Raw genomic sequence first — 14,390 nt, 5'->3', positions numbered from 1 at the left:
GAACCAAGAGAAGAGTTTTTCGGTTCTGAGTGATTCGCTTCCAAGTCTTCTTTAGTTTTCCCCTTTCCTAAAGTGAGACTCACACTCTGATTTCACATTGTTCCTCCCCCCAAAATAGGTTTATATTATTCTGTTTTCAAAAGAGAATTGGACAAGTTGCTTAATCTCTCAGGATCTTATATCCTCAATTGTAGAATAAGGTGACGATTTCTAAAGTCCTTTCCTGTATCAGATTTCTATGATTCCGTTGCAAGTCTGACTTTTGACTGATATTGCACATCTTATTAAAATTGCTAGTAACTTATACTCAAGTCAAATAATAATATTTTTTCTCATAAAATAATATTTATCATTAGTATCTAATGATAATAAGACAGCTACTAACAAGTAACTCACGTTGAGTCTTACTCATGCTATCTCATTTAATCCTCTCAACAGCCCTATGAGATAGATGGATTTTATCACTACCTGCATTTTAGAGATGAGGAGAGGGATCATAAAAGCATGTTATAGTCATAGAATCGCAGAATTTTACAGCTGGAATAGGCTTTGAAAGGTGTCTGATCCAATCTATTCATTTTCACATGAGGATGCTAAGGTCAGAAATTTTTATGTGACCTACCCAGCATCGACCAACTATTACAAAACTGAGACTACAAACCATGCTCAGGTCAATCAGATAAGGCACAGGTAAATATCATTAAAAGTAACTCAACCAAACTTCCAAGCACAAATTCCACGAATATGGAAGTTACCATCCATATGCTGAAAAAGTGTAATATCAATTGTGTGTTTAATTCTTATTAATATTCTACCCTTCTCTAAGCTTGATGGCATCCTCTTTGTTCTTTGAACACTATAATACTCATTTTAGAATAGCACAGATACATTAAGACCCAACTTATTTTCTCATTAAGATAAACATCATAGAAAATAGATTTGAAGAGTGTTGTTTACCTTTGGAATAAGGCAGTGGTTTCCAATGGGAGGACATACAGTCCTCCAGGTGACATTTGGAATGTCTGAAGACATTTTTGATGGTCATGACTGGAGGGGGAGAGGCAGGTACTATGGGCATCTAGGGTTCGGAAGCCAGGAAAGCTGCTAAACATCCTGCAATGTCCATGACAGATCACTACCGTACAGAATTATTCAGTTCGAAACGTCGAGCGTGCAGAGGTTAAGGAACCCTGGAATAAGGACATATTACAAATGTCCATTTTTTTTTTTCACCAGGAGTTCGGATCTCGTTTCAGGTTATGCTTTCAGTTTTATTAAATTACCATTAGAAAAAAACTGCTCAGATCAGGGGTCGTACTTGAAAAAATGGGAAAAGACCCTGATTCAAATCTGTTTCCAGCTTTGAAATAATAAGGTCCCATCCTAGAGAGAGTCCTGTGTAACAGAGAAAAGCAGCTGATAAATATGACATGTTTCACCGCCAAGTTATTCAGAACCTCTCAATGGCATTGCCTGAAGCCTTTGACAGATGATATTAGGAGCTTTGAGTATTTAATTATGTACATCCATTTTGCTTGAATACGCTGTGTGTAGGCAAGCGCTGACAATTTGAATGTAGGATGCACTTTTCTGCTCTGCTGATTTCTGACTTCATGTATAGTCTTCACAGTCAAAATTATTTCCAATTAAAGCTAAGATATTTAATTTATAGAATACATTAGACATTGACCCTGCATTTTAAAGTCTTTAACTTGTAGAGTAGTTTGAATTATGTACAATATAAATTCGTATAGGACAGAGAAGTTCTTTGTAAAACATGAATAAGCAGCAAGATCTGCCGTTTTGTTGTGTCTTTGCCAGGTGCTATACTGAGCACTTGGTCTATTATGGCAGTTAATCCTCACGATCACCTGAGAAAGGTACTATAACATTTGTAAATGAAGAAAACAAAGGTTAAAGATGAATCAAGTGGCTAATGAGTGACCAATCACTGGAAACTATATTTGTTTGACTCTTATATCCATACGCTTAACTATTGTGCTATGTCTTTCTAGCTTAATAAATGAGCATGCCATTTAGCATAAATCCATTCAGTGTTCTATTAGCATTCAAATGTTTGAAGTCAAGAAGAAAAAGACGTTGTTTTTTAATGTGACCGATTTCTGTAAATCTGCCATTCTTATCTTTCTAGAAATATCTGGAAATAGTTTTAACATTGTCAAAATATGTTGCTTAAGGATGCTAAGGAAAATTTTACCTCTGAATTCAAAATCAATCTACCAAATAAAAATAGGATGGAACTCACCACTGTTAACACCAAATTACGGTTATGCGAGAAGCACGTACCTACTATTTAGGAGATATTTACAAGGACGGGCACAGCCCAGAAAAGCGGTGAACTTTCTTTACCTTGGTGTTCCTGCATGGCTGGTGCTGAATCAGTGGAAATACTACCATGAAGTGTTGCTAGAGATTGCCCAGGTGCTTTTTTGAGGTTACCAAGTTCTGTGACTTCCCCTTCCCTTTCATCTCCTGACTGTCCCCCTGAGCCAGGAGTTCTCTGACTACTCGAAGACAGCTTCATCCGGAGGGCTTGATTCTCTTTCTCCAGCTTGTTGATCTCTGCCTGCATCTCCTGGATAACTCTCGTGAGCTGGACATTAGCTTCCATTGCCCCTACTCAGGTCACTCTGATTTGCTCCTCTGGAGAGACAGGCCAATTTATAAGCCAAATGCACAATCTACTCAGTGGGACTGGTTGATCCCGCCCTTAAATCTGCCTGAACAATAGATGCCATTCTTCTCTGTGCCATCTTTCAGCACCCGGGGAGTTAGGCTGTCAAGGGAGGTAAAGGGTTTCCATGACTTATTAATTCTGGGTTTTGTTTTTCAGAACAGAGCTTTTCTTTGTATTTTGCATTTCATATCAATCCACAGTTTTAGGATACTGCTTTGTGTTTGAAGAGAAGAGAACACTCCAAAAATATCCAGTGAGGAACAGAGTTTCTTGTTTCTGTCATGAACTTGTCACCCTACCAACCACTCAGTTTTTCCTCTGTTGCTACTTCTGGGATCAAATGTTTCGTAGGATCACCAACTGTCACAAGTACACCAAAACTGGCATATAAGAATTATGCCTCATTTGCTCTGTAAACTATGCCATAATTCTATACTACTTGGGTAAATCATTAATTTTAACACCTGTTGATTAAGGGTAGCAGTAATCATAGGTGGTCTTAACAATCACTGTGAGATTATTTAAATAAGATGTTGAAAATTGTTCCTAAATCTTTCAAGATAAGGTCAAGGACTTCTCAGTAAGTTTCTATCTTGTAGGCATTTTTGCTGTTAATTGGTTTTAGAGTGTTTGCTTGGGCAGAGGCTGCCCAGGATATTTTAGGAATGTAAGAAGATACAGGTTGTACATTAATCTTGAATGAGAAAGACATACAACAGTTAACAGCTTTCATCACCTATTTCCTGAAGAGGTTGCTTTGTTGGGAATGAAAAGTACAAATCTTAAATAGTACATGCTCTGATAGCAGTATCTGTTTGGAAATTCAATTAATGTTTAAACACACATGCTCTTCTGCAATAGGATAAAAATGATTAAAAAATTTTATGGTGATAGTTTTCCCTGCACATTTCCTTCTTTTTTTTTCTGTACATATTGATGTTTTTGTGTGTCCTGATAAATATTTGTTGATCAATCCAAGGCTGCAGGTGGAAGAAATGATTGGAGAAATTATCACTTCTTTTTTAGTCATACAAATTTATTTTATATATTTAATTATATGGTGTATGTACTGAAAAATTAGTCTAAAAAATAATGAAGCTTCTTTGATATACAATTGATCCTTAAACAATATGGTTTGAACTATAAGTGTTCACTTACACAGTTTTTTTTCCAACAAATACCACTACTATTTTCAATCCATGGTTGGGAGTCCACAGAGGCAAAGGGCTGACTGTATGCATTGATCTACCCCATTTTATATAGGGAACTTGAGCATCTGTGGATTTTGATATGCATGGGGTACCTGGAACCAATTCCCTGCAGATACCAAGAAGCAACTTAGGTTTCTGGGCTGTCGAAATTATATGCATATTTTCAAATGTATGAGAGTTGATGCTCTAATGTACACATTGTTCAAGGGTCAGCTGTACTACTTCTATTTGTATTTAAATGAATTTAAGTCATCTCATATGTGTCAGGCATTCCAGAGGCTATAGAAGGTGATTGTGGAAATATAGAATATGCAGTAAGATAGATCTTGAAGGTCACCTAGTCTAACCACCTATCAGAAGTTCAAGTTCGTTCCACAACACCTCTGTAATGGATTATTGACACTGTCTGAATATTTCCCCTGTAGAAAAGTTCCCTTCCTATTGAGGTATACCACTTACTTTAATTAAAATTATTTACATTGACCCAAAATTGGCCCCAGGTAGCTTATTCCTAGTGCTTCTCTGTGGAGAGGTAATGTAACATGTCTGATTCCCGTTCCATCTTGTCTACTCTCCCAATTGTTTCGACTGTTCATCATCTAATGTGGGTTCAAGGGCTTTGAGTCTATCACGAGCACTCTCTTTGGAACATGTTTCCATTTGTCGATATTTCTAAATGCATTCGCCTGAAGGAAGCCAACCAGCCTGGAGTAACCTGCCATAGCTTCTGTAAAGTGTTTTGTGGGAAATATTCCACAAAAGTGGGCAGTAGGAATCATTCTCGGAATCGTATTTAGTCAACAAAGCAGGAAATAAAAATAACTTGTGTAACTGTTGGATGACAAGATATCATTATTTACAAATTTGTTTATATATCTAGAAAGCCCAAGAAAATTAATCAAAAATTTTACTCTGCAATCTACCCTTATGTTAAAAAAATAAACATTTAAAATTCAATATCTTTCCAAAATACAATTAATAACTAGGTAGAAAAAGAATGAAAGGTATCCCACTGATGATAGGCCCCCAAGGAGAAAAAACTTTGGAATTATCTTTTTAAAAGTTTGTAAAATTTATAATGAAGAACATCTAGTGTTTTACTGATACAGGAAACAACACAATGGAGTATATGCATCTGGTGAGAAGACTGTATATTTTAAAGAAATAGAATAATTATATACATCTGAAATGCTGAGTAAAAAGAAGTATATCCAACTATATATAGGATAAATTCTGTGAAAAGAATTACAAAGAAATCCCCCAAAGGAAAACAATTCCTGTCTTTATGTGGTAAGATTTTTAATAATTGTTATTTACTTCTGTATGCTGTCTGAATTCTAAAAAATACTATAGATCCATGAAAGCCTTCCAAAAATGAAAATACTAAGCAATAAAAATAAAATAGGTATGAAAGACATTTATTAAAATGAACTAATATTACATTTCCTTGGGACTTTTTTTTACTTTTGATTAAGTCAAATGGTGACTGAGTCAGATGGCTGGTGAGAACTAAAATTTTTCCTTATGAAACTAATTTTAGTCTTTAATAGTTGTCGTAGTAACTTTAAAATTTAATGTCTGAATGAAAGTATAAATGCTAGGATGGTTTATAAGTATTTGTGATTTATTTTTAAGGATGTGAATGTCTTATACCATAAACTAGGCTGGCTCAGAGAGTCCTGCTTTGGGAACAGACTTGTTCAGTGGATTAGACAAGGTATTGGTTCCTCTGATGAGGAAGGAGTGGTAAGTGGGGGTCATGGAGAACAAGTCCAATGACATTCTCTGGGAAGTCCAGTCTGGCAAGTCAAACAGTATCTGAAGATCATTGTAACAGCTGACAAATAATAGTCTAGGCAAGAAACTGGTCTCAAGATCCAGCCTAAAGGATGGTAGAACAGGAAGTTATTGTCATGTAGAACAGCTATTATGACTCTGATGGAGCTTTGTGCCTTTACCTTGAACTAGAAAAACTAAGACTGTGGGCCCTATTTCTAGAGCAGGAGTCTTCTGACCCCTTGACATCACCTGGGAGTGTTTACTCGAAATGCAGGTCTTAACGCCTGACCTTAAACCTATTATAGACTCTCTTGCAGCAGGCTGAAAAATTGCATTGTAAGAATCTCCCTAGGTTATTCTTATGTATATTAAACTTTTCCAACAATTGTTCTAGAGCAGCACTGTCCAACAGAAATGAAATGCAAGCCACATACGCAATTACAAATTCTCCAGTAGCTACATTAAAATTAAATTGTTCAAATTAATTTTAATATGTTTCATTTAGCACAGGAGACCCAGAATATTATCATTTCAATATGCAAATAAATACCGAAATTGCTAAGAGATAGTTACAGAGTTTTTCTCATGCTGTCTTTAAAATCCAGTGTGCCCTATTTACACTTAGAACCCATCACAATTCAGACACTAAATTCTCATTGGAAAAACTTGACCTCTATTTAGCTTTCATAAAATAGACAGTTGAAAAAGTGAGTTTGCATGCTCAAGTGGTTCCAAACAAACTGGGATGTGCTTCGGTTTTGGTCAACCCTCCACACAGCTGCCTCCAGTGACCCTCCAGCTCAGTGGGTGTAGAAGGCAGTGGGCACAGCAATTCACAAGGTCTTATGTGATCCCAGCTTTGGGTCCACTCTGATTTCATCTGTACCCCTCCCCTTGATCCACTACAGTGCTCTTCCCCAGTCACCCTAGCCTTCTTCATTCTGTAGACCCCAGGCACATTCCTTCTTTAGGACCCTGGTCCTGATTGTCCCTATGATAAAGAGTCTTTGCCCCTGGATATCTATTTAGCTAATCCCCTCATCATCTACATCAGCTAGTAAACCTCTGGCAATGAATTGAAATTGTAGGAATAGAGTAGGTTTTTGGGTCTTCCCATCTGAGGGTAAAGTTTAAAAAAAAAGAAGATTGCATGAGGATGTCTGTTTCCCAGACAATGGAGAGTTGGCACCAAGTGCTTTCCTTTGATGTTTCTCAAATAAATGATGACACAGAATGTCCTTTTCCTGGATGTAAAATCATGTCTAGCTAGAATATGGTGTGTTCGGTTGACATATGGCTTCCTTATCCATTAGAACCTTGATGAGTAAGGTCAGATTAAAATTTAGGGATTTGGACTGTATCATCATCACTTGACCATGTGTCCTTCTGGGTGGAGATACCCAATTGCCTTACCCTCTAAGACATAATAGAAAAATGTCACTTGTATGAAATCTTCTTATGTCTCACTTTTCAAGCAGGCATACATCCTGCTGTTATAAATTATTTAAACAACTGCTGAGAAACTATTTTTGCAGCATTTGCTAAGAATTTACTTTGACCTTGAACTTGATATGTAGCTATTGTCAGAATGATTTCCCAGGTGACCAGATGCATCTGGTGTAGCAACGAGTCCAGACTCAGGAGCAGATTTGACAATCTGCCATCTTGCTGTCGTTTTGACATTTGAGTACCGCACAGTGGCAGAGCAGTCATGTGGAAAGGAGGGAGGAGATGCGAAGTTTCTGATAGGCATAGCAACCATGAAATGCTGATAAGACTGTGAGAGGGATATTTAAAGGTGGCCTGGGTCACCCCACATGAAAGGGATTAGCCGCTTCTCCGTGCAGCCGAAGGTGAGGTGATCTTGGCTTGGCTAGCTTTGTGTGTATGAAGAGGCTTTCATGGAAACAGGTATGGGAAGGAATATCCACCATCTGATGGCCACCACTGGCCTGTGGTAAGTTTCCAATGAGAATAAAAATTTCAAGGACTCCGTGAGACTTGCAAAAACATTTGAACTGTTATAATGGACAAGGAGAAGATCTTGGGTCCTAAAGTTCAAACTTCTGCTTTATCACTAATTCATTAAATCTCATTCATAAAACATGGGCATTGGGGAATATGTTAAGCAAATGTCAACACAGAGAGACAGGTAGAAGAAATGAATGAAGATGCGTTCAGCAACTACTCGGCTCTAGCCACTTGTTGCCTCGTAAGTTTTCAGTAAATGTTAATTGAATAGCATCATGTTTTAAAATTAAAGATTGCTGGTTGATTTGTTTTATGTGTTGTCTAGCGTTGGTCATGCAGGGGTTTTAGAGGTGAGGAGAGAGGGAGGGTGAAAGGCACACGATGGTTGGTGAACAAACTCGACCGTAGGATCCAATTCAAGCTTCGTCACTTAATAGCTGTGTAACTATAAGCAAGTTTTTTTCTCTCTGTTGAGCCCCAATAATTTTAGTTTCCTAAAAATCCATCTTGGAATTTATGGGTCAGTTGCGAAGAAGTGACATCTTCCCTGTATTGAGTCTTTATTATAACATTTATTCTCAATAGCGTTTTGTATTTTTACCCATAAAGTCTTCCACTTATTTCTATTATGAAATACTTTATTATTTAGCTCTAGATAGTTTGTAATTTCTCTTGTTATTATCTCATTCATTCATTCAATAAATGTTTACTTATTTCTCATTGTGTGCCAAGTGTTAAAAGCACTCAACAATTACAAAATACAGAAATTCCTGCTTTATGAAATGTACATTCTAGTCAGAACAATTAATAAGCAAAACCTAAATCATGTTAGAAGGTTATGGGGAAAAATAAAGCATCAGAAAAAAGGGGCACAGAATACCAGGTGAAGGCAGCGAGAGTTCAATTTGAAATTCATTTTAAAATAGAGCAGCTTGGTAAGATGTCGTTGGATGATGACCTGAGGCACAGATGGAGAAAACTGATGGGAAAACAGTGTTTCAGGCCCCGGGACAGAAAAGAATGAAGGCACCGAGGGAACTATATTCTCGTTATGTTTGAGGACATCAAGGAGTTTATCGTGGTTTGAATGGAAAGTAAAATGGAGAAAATAATAAGAGTCAGAAAGGTAATGAGAAGCCACTCATGTGGGCTATGGAGGCCACCGTGTGAACTTTGGTTTATTTTTTCCAAATGATAGACTTTCCAATTTTATTTACATTTATCATTATTATTGATATATTTAGATTTATTTCCATTTTATTCTCTATCTGCAATTCTTTTGTCTTTGTTTCCTTTTCTTCCTCTAACCCTATCATCAGATGCATTAATAAAATTCCCTTTATATAGTACAGATGTTTATATAGTATATAGCCTCTGAGAACAGACCCTCTGGATTTGAGTTCTGGCTCTATTACTTCCCAACAATATGACATTGGGTTAGTTATTTAATTTCTTTGTGCCTTAGACTCGTATGTGTTAGAAATATTGAACAGAAGCATTTCTCTTATGAGATGGTTATGAGGATGGCATCAAGCACTTCAAACAGTGGCTAGCATATAACAGGTGCTCAAAACTTGTTTGCTGTTATTCTGCTGTTTTGAAATCAACATAGTGATTGTATTTCTAGTCTATACCATTAATTTTTAAACATTCATATTTCTTAATGAAAGTGATTCAATGTTTTTTCCTCCTTTTGACTGCTACAAGATCTAACATTATTTAATTTCCCTTAAACGCTTCTTATTTGTTATTGTTGTTTAGAATTTGGTTTTTGAAAAACATGCTTTTTTTTTTGCAGTCATCAGATTATTAAATTTAACAATATACTCTGACTCCGTCTACCTCTGTCTTTTCCTGAGTTCATCTGTCTTCTTGCTTTTGATCTTTACCCATCTTGCTGGTTTTGGCCTGAGAACCCTTCCCATGTCCTTACCTGCACACTCCTACTTGTCCTTCAGGCACAGCTTAAGTGCACCTCCCTCAGAAATGCCTACACTGACCCCCCATCAGGCCAGGAGACCACAGCACATTCCCCCACGAAACTCTACACATTTCCTTTATGGCTCTTGTCAAAATGATAATACCCTCTTGTGTATCTGCCCCTACTCCTGTATTTTAAGGTCCCACAGGTTGGACTTATCTTGTTCATCACTGCATTCCCAGAACTTGACTATGCCAATTCTGTTCTTCCAAGAAGCAGATGCCAAGACAGAATTAGAAGTACAAGAGGTTTATTAGGAGCAGTGCCTGTGAAGGGTAGAGGGGAAGGGGGCAGAAATCATCGGGGAGAGTCAGGGAGAAAGGAAGGAAGAATTGGATAAGAAGAGCATCAGACTATAGCACAATCAGACTGAGACCATCTTGGCCAGGCCACTGTGGTGTCCCCAGGCAAAAATTCCTCCTTAGAGAAATCCTGTGTTGGGCAGGAATCTCCAGCACCAGTGACCCCACTGGACTCGGTGTGGATGAGCAGTTCAGGGAAATGGGGTTTGGCCTGTTTGTGCATCAGATGTGGAGGTGTGGCCGCTCAGCTGGGCTTCAGGCCATAAAAGGCTCCCTTAAGAGAGGTCTTGTGGGTCCTTCCATGGCCATTAGGCCAGTGTGGTACTTGGAGTGGTGGCTCCCAAAAAGATATGTTTGCACCTCAGTCCCTGAACCCTGTGAATGTGGCCTTATTTGGAAAAGGGGTCTTTGCTGATATAAGTAAGGGTCTTGAGATATTATCAATAACTGCATGTGGCTAGTGGCTGCTGTATTAGGCAGTGCAGATATAGAACACACCCATCATCCAAGGAGGTCCTTTGACAGTACTGTTCTAGAGCATGTTATTGATATTAGCCACATGATATATGTGTGTATCTGTGAGTACATACTCATAGACAAGTCAACTACAAGCCTATTGAAAGGATGTCTGAAAAATGCACGACTATTTCAGTTAACAGTAGTCCTCGGTGCTGGTCAGGCTGGCCTTTTTGGTAAGCTCTTCCTCTTTGCTGACTAAACAGCTTTCTCTGTCTCCTCCCACCTCCCTGATCCTTCAAAATCCTACAGGAAGACCAAACAATTTAAGCCTCTTCCACTGATTCTTGCATTCCCTGATTGATTTGATATTTTGAAAGTGTTTTTCTTTTTTAAAGAAAACTTTATTTCTCTAAATAGTGATTCTCAACTTCGGCTGTCTGTGTGTGTTGGGATGCTTGCATTTTTAAGCTGTTGGAGAAGGTCATCAAGAGGATGTGACTGCCCACTGACCCATGAGCTGGACCTGGGTCATCAAGTCTCCTTACCCGCTCTCTTGTCCTTGAAATAAATGTTCTGCCCACAGTTCCCGCAAGGACATGGCCTCTATGACCAATAGAGACTGTAATATTTGACCTCTCAGGTGTGTTGGGTCAGAAAAAACTGAAAACAGTCTGTAAGCACTGACGTTCTTCCTTGTGACCACACGATGATGATCTTAGGATCATCTGCCCTCATGAACAGCTCTGCGAAGATTATTCACACAGAGTCAGGAGAATGCTGTGTCTTTCCAGGAGGCCATTACTCATAGATTCTATTCCTGAGAGGAACACTGTTATAGAAACAGCAAAAAAAAGTGACCCGCTGAAAAACGTTTCTGCTTTAGGAAGGCAGTTTGCCAGAAACGTGTCTGGTTTTATATCGCCTATTCTATTTTACAGGTAAGGAGAAATTTGTGCATTGTGGCTTTGTTCAGCTTTGGTTATTATTAATTATTAATGAAATGGGACATGAAAAATTTCCAGTTTCACTTAGAGTCTTGCCAAGCATGATGTTTTTGCTTTGGACTCATTTATTCTAATAGCATGAAACAGACAACGATGTCTGCAACAAAACCTTCTTATTTTTGAAAAGATGTTCCTTCTTCCTCCAGGAGGGTGACATTCTATTGGCCCATGTTGCACAAAGTTTACTAAGCTCTCCTCCAGCATTAACTTTTGCCCCTAGGAGGGTAGTGTCACTTTGGTAATATATGTCTGCTACTAGTTAGACATAACGGCTTCAACAGCCTTTATAATGCCAGTGTTAACATTTTCTTTAATGAAAGATGGAGGTTGCTCTGCATCCCCATCGAGTATTATCATTTTGCTTCTCATTGGCCGGTGCCTGAGGTAGGAATACAGAAAATTATGTTTAAAATGCAGGAGAAAAAATACATAGAGAAGGAAGAAGCCAACATTGCAGCGACTTTTGGTTGCCGGTTAGCATTCTGAAATGAAAAAGCCATCTAATAAATTATGTCAGAGTTGCTATGTTTGGACCCTTCCTATCCTGTGGGCTCCATCTATTCATTGTTATGTTGATTCTTTTGCTCTTGTTTCTTTACAGTTATTTCCCACACCAATAGGTCACATCGAAATGAAACTTGAGTGCTTCGAAAGATGTTGATTTTGTAAGAAACAGCAACATTCTTGGAAGTAGCAATAATATAATTTTACGTTTGTGTAGTGCATTAATGGTTACAAAGCATTTTCCTATTCATTGCCCTACTTTGCCCTAAGAGCAACCTTGTCCTTTGCCATGATGGACAGAGAGTTAGCTTTGCAGCTAAGTGGCCCCGGGTTATGATTCTATCTCTGCCACTTCCTAGACGTAGGACTGTTATGGACCGAATGTTTGTGCCCCTTCAAAATTCATATGTTGAAGCTCTAACCCACAGAGTGGCTATATTGGAAGATAGGGCTTCTAAGGAAGTAATATTAATGTTAATGAGTCATGAGGGTGGGCCTGATCAGATAGGATCGACATCCTTAGAAGAAGAGATACTAGAGAGCTCTCTCTTTGTCTCTCTCTATTTCTGTCTCTGTCTCTGTCTCTCTGTCTCTCTGTGTCTCTCTATCTGTCTATCTCTCTCACTCCCTCCATCTATCTCTGTGAACACACAGAGGAAAGGCCATTTGAGGACACAGTAAGAAAATGAGTTTTCACCAGAAACCGAATATGCTGGTTGGTACCTTGATCATGGACTACCAGCCTCCAGAACTGTGAGAAGATAAACATCTCTTATTTAATCCAGCAGTCTGTGGTATTTGGTTATGGCGGCCTGAGCTAAGACAAGAACCCTGAATCTTGGAGCCATATCTGCACCGTGGAGAGCGAAACATCCAGGTCACAGAGCTCATCACTTCAGCCAATGCTCTGATCGATCAATTGTCAAATCCTCAGGGAGCCCTTCACTATCCAAGAGAGCTCCCTCTGTCACACTTCACCTCCTGACACCCTTCGCACCTCACCTCTTATGTCCAGTTGACTACTCCAGCATTAATATAAAATGAGGTTTATTCTCTGGAGAGGATGAACCAAAAGGACTCTGAACTGGGTGTATCAAGTTCACAGTGTGAATGCCATACTGAAAACAGAAGATTAAGTGAGCATCTATCCCCATATGGTGACAATGCTGGAAACATTTATTGTCAAAATAGGCTTATAATTTTTAATTAGTTTTCTCTGGTTTCTGGAGTATCTATCAGCCCAATCAGAAAGATCAATACATATTGTCGGTTGACGGTCTCACCCATGGAGGGGCAACATCCCTCTCCCTCTCTCCTCCCTCTCATTGGCTGGCCAAAAGGAGGGATTCGGTCAAGACATGTAACAAGTGCCAGTAAACATAGCCATGCTCCTGCTGCGTCATTTATCTCTTGTCATTCAGTGTTTTTAAATCCAGGCTGACGGGATACCTAGTAGCTTAGCACAAGGTGAGCACATATTTGAAGTTCTTAACTCAGTGGTACAATAGTTGGAAAGGTTTCCTATGACCAGCTGGAACCCCTGTGAGCATGTATTTCTGTGATTCTTTTTGAGCTTGAAGCAATTCATCCATTTATTCATTCCTTTATTCATTGCTTTATATATTCAGCAAGTTAATTTTTAAGCATCTTTCTAACATATGATACTGGGCACTGCAGACAGACATGTTTCATGCCTTAATAAAGGAGACAACTGAATAAATACATGAGAACGTAAGAGCCTCACAAACAGCTCAGCCAGATTATGAAAGGCCTAGTAAAGCACATAGAAGAGCTTGGCTTTTATATGAAATCATTAAGTTTTAAAAGATCTTTTGAGCTTTGGGTAGGGAATGAATCAGAGCAGATATTAAGTGACTGGTAATGAATGTGAGGAGACAAGATGCTTTATGTAAAAATATTTTTCATAATCCATTACTATGTAATGTCATATAAGGAAATTTTCCTACTGGTAATATTTTAGCAAAATAGTTTTCAGTCCCAAGCTTGACAACAATGATCTAGTTATGTCCTGTCTGGAAAAGTCCTGCTTTTTAGGTGGCTGCATTGCTTACAGCATCAAAAACAATTTTATTTTCAAGAAATATTATTTACTGTGTCTGTTATTTTAAGTGGCAAGGCATCCTTGGGTTTACCTAAGGATAAAATGTCTCACTGAAAGTTATGATTTGTGTGGCGATGGGCAAGTCTTATTCCAAAGAGGACGATAAATGAACTATGACTTTTTGTTCTCTTATTAGTTTATGCTAGAGACTGTTCAAAATAAACTGTGCTGTTTTGACTAGTGCCATTGTATTAGAACAAAGAGCATTTTTTGTTCCTTATACTATCAGGGCAGGTTTGGAAAAGGAAGGAATGAATAGTAATTTTCTCTGAATATATTTAAAAATTAAATAGAAGGTACTCTGCCAATAGAAGGAGAACTAAGAAATGCCTGCTCATTTAGTTCTTCAAAGAATAGGG

The sequence above is a fragment of the Pteropus vampyrus genome, unplaced genomic scaffold, assembly GCF_000151845.1.
Source record: "Pteropus vampyrus isolate Shadow unplaced genomic scaffold, Pvam_2.0 Scaffold93, whole genome shotgun sequence".
NCBI lineage: Eukaryota > Metazoa > Chordata > Mammalia > Chiroptera > Pteropodidae > Pteropus > Pteropus vampyrus.
Note: the sequence above shows the minus strand (reverse complement) of the source record.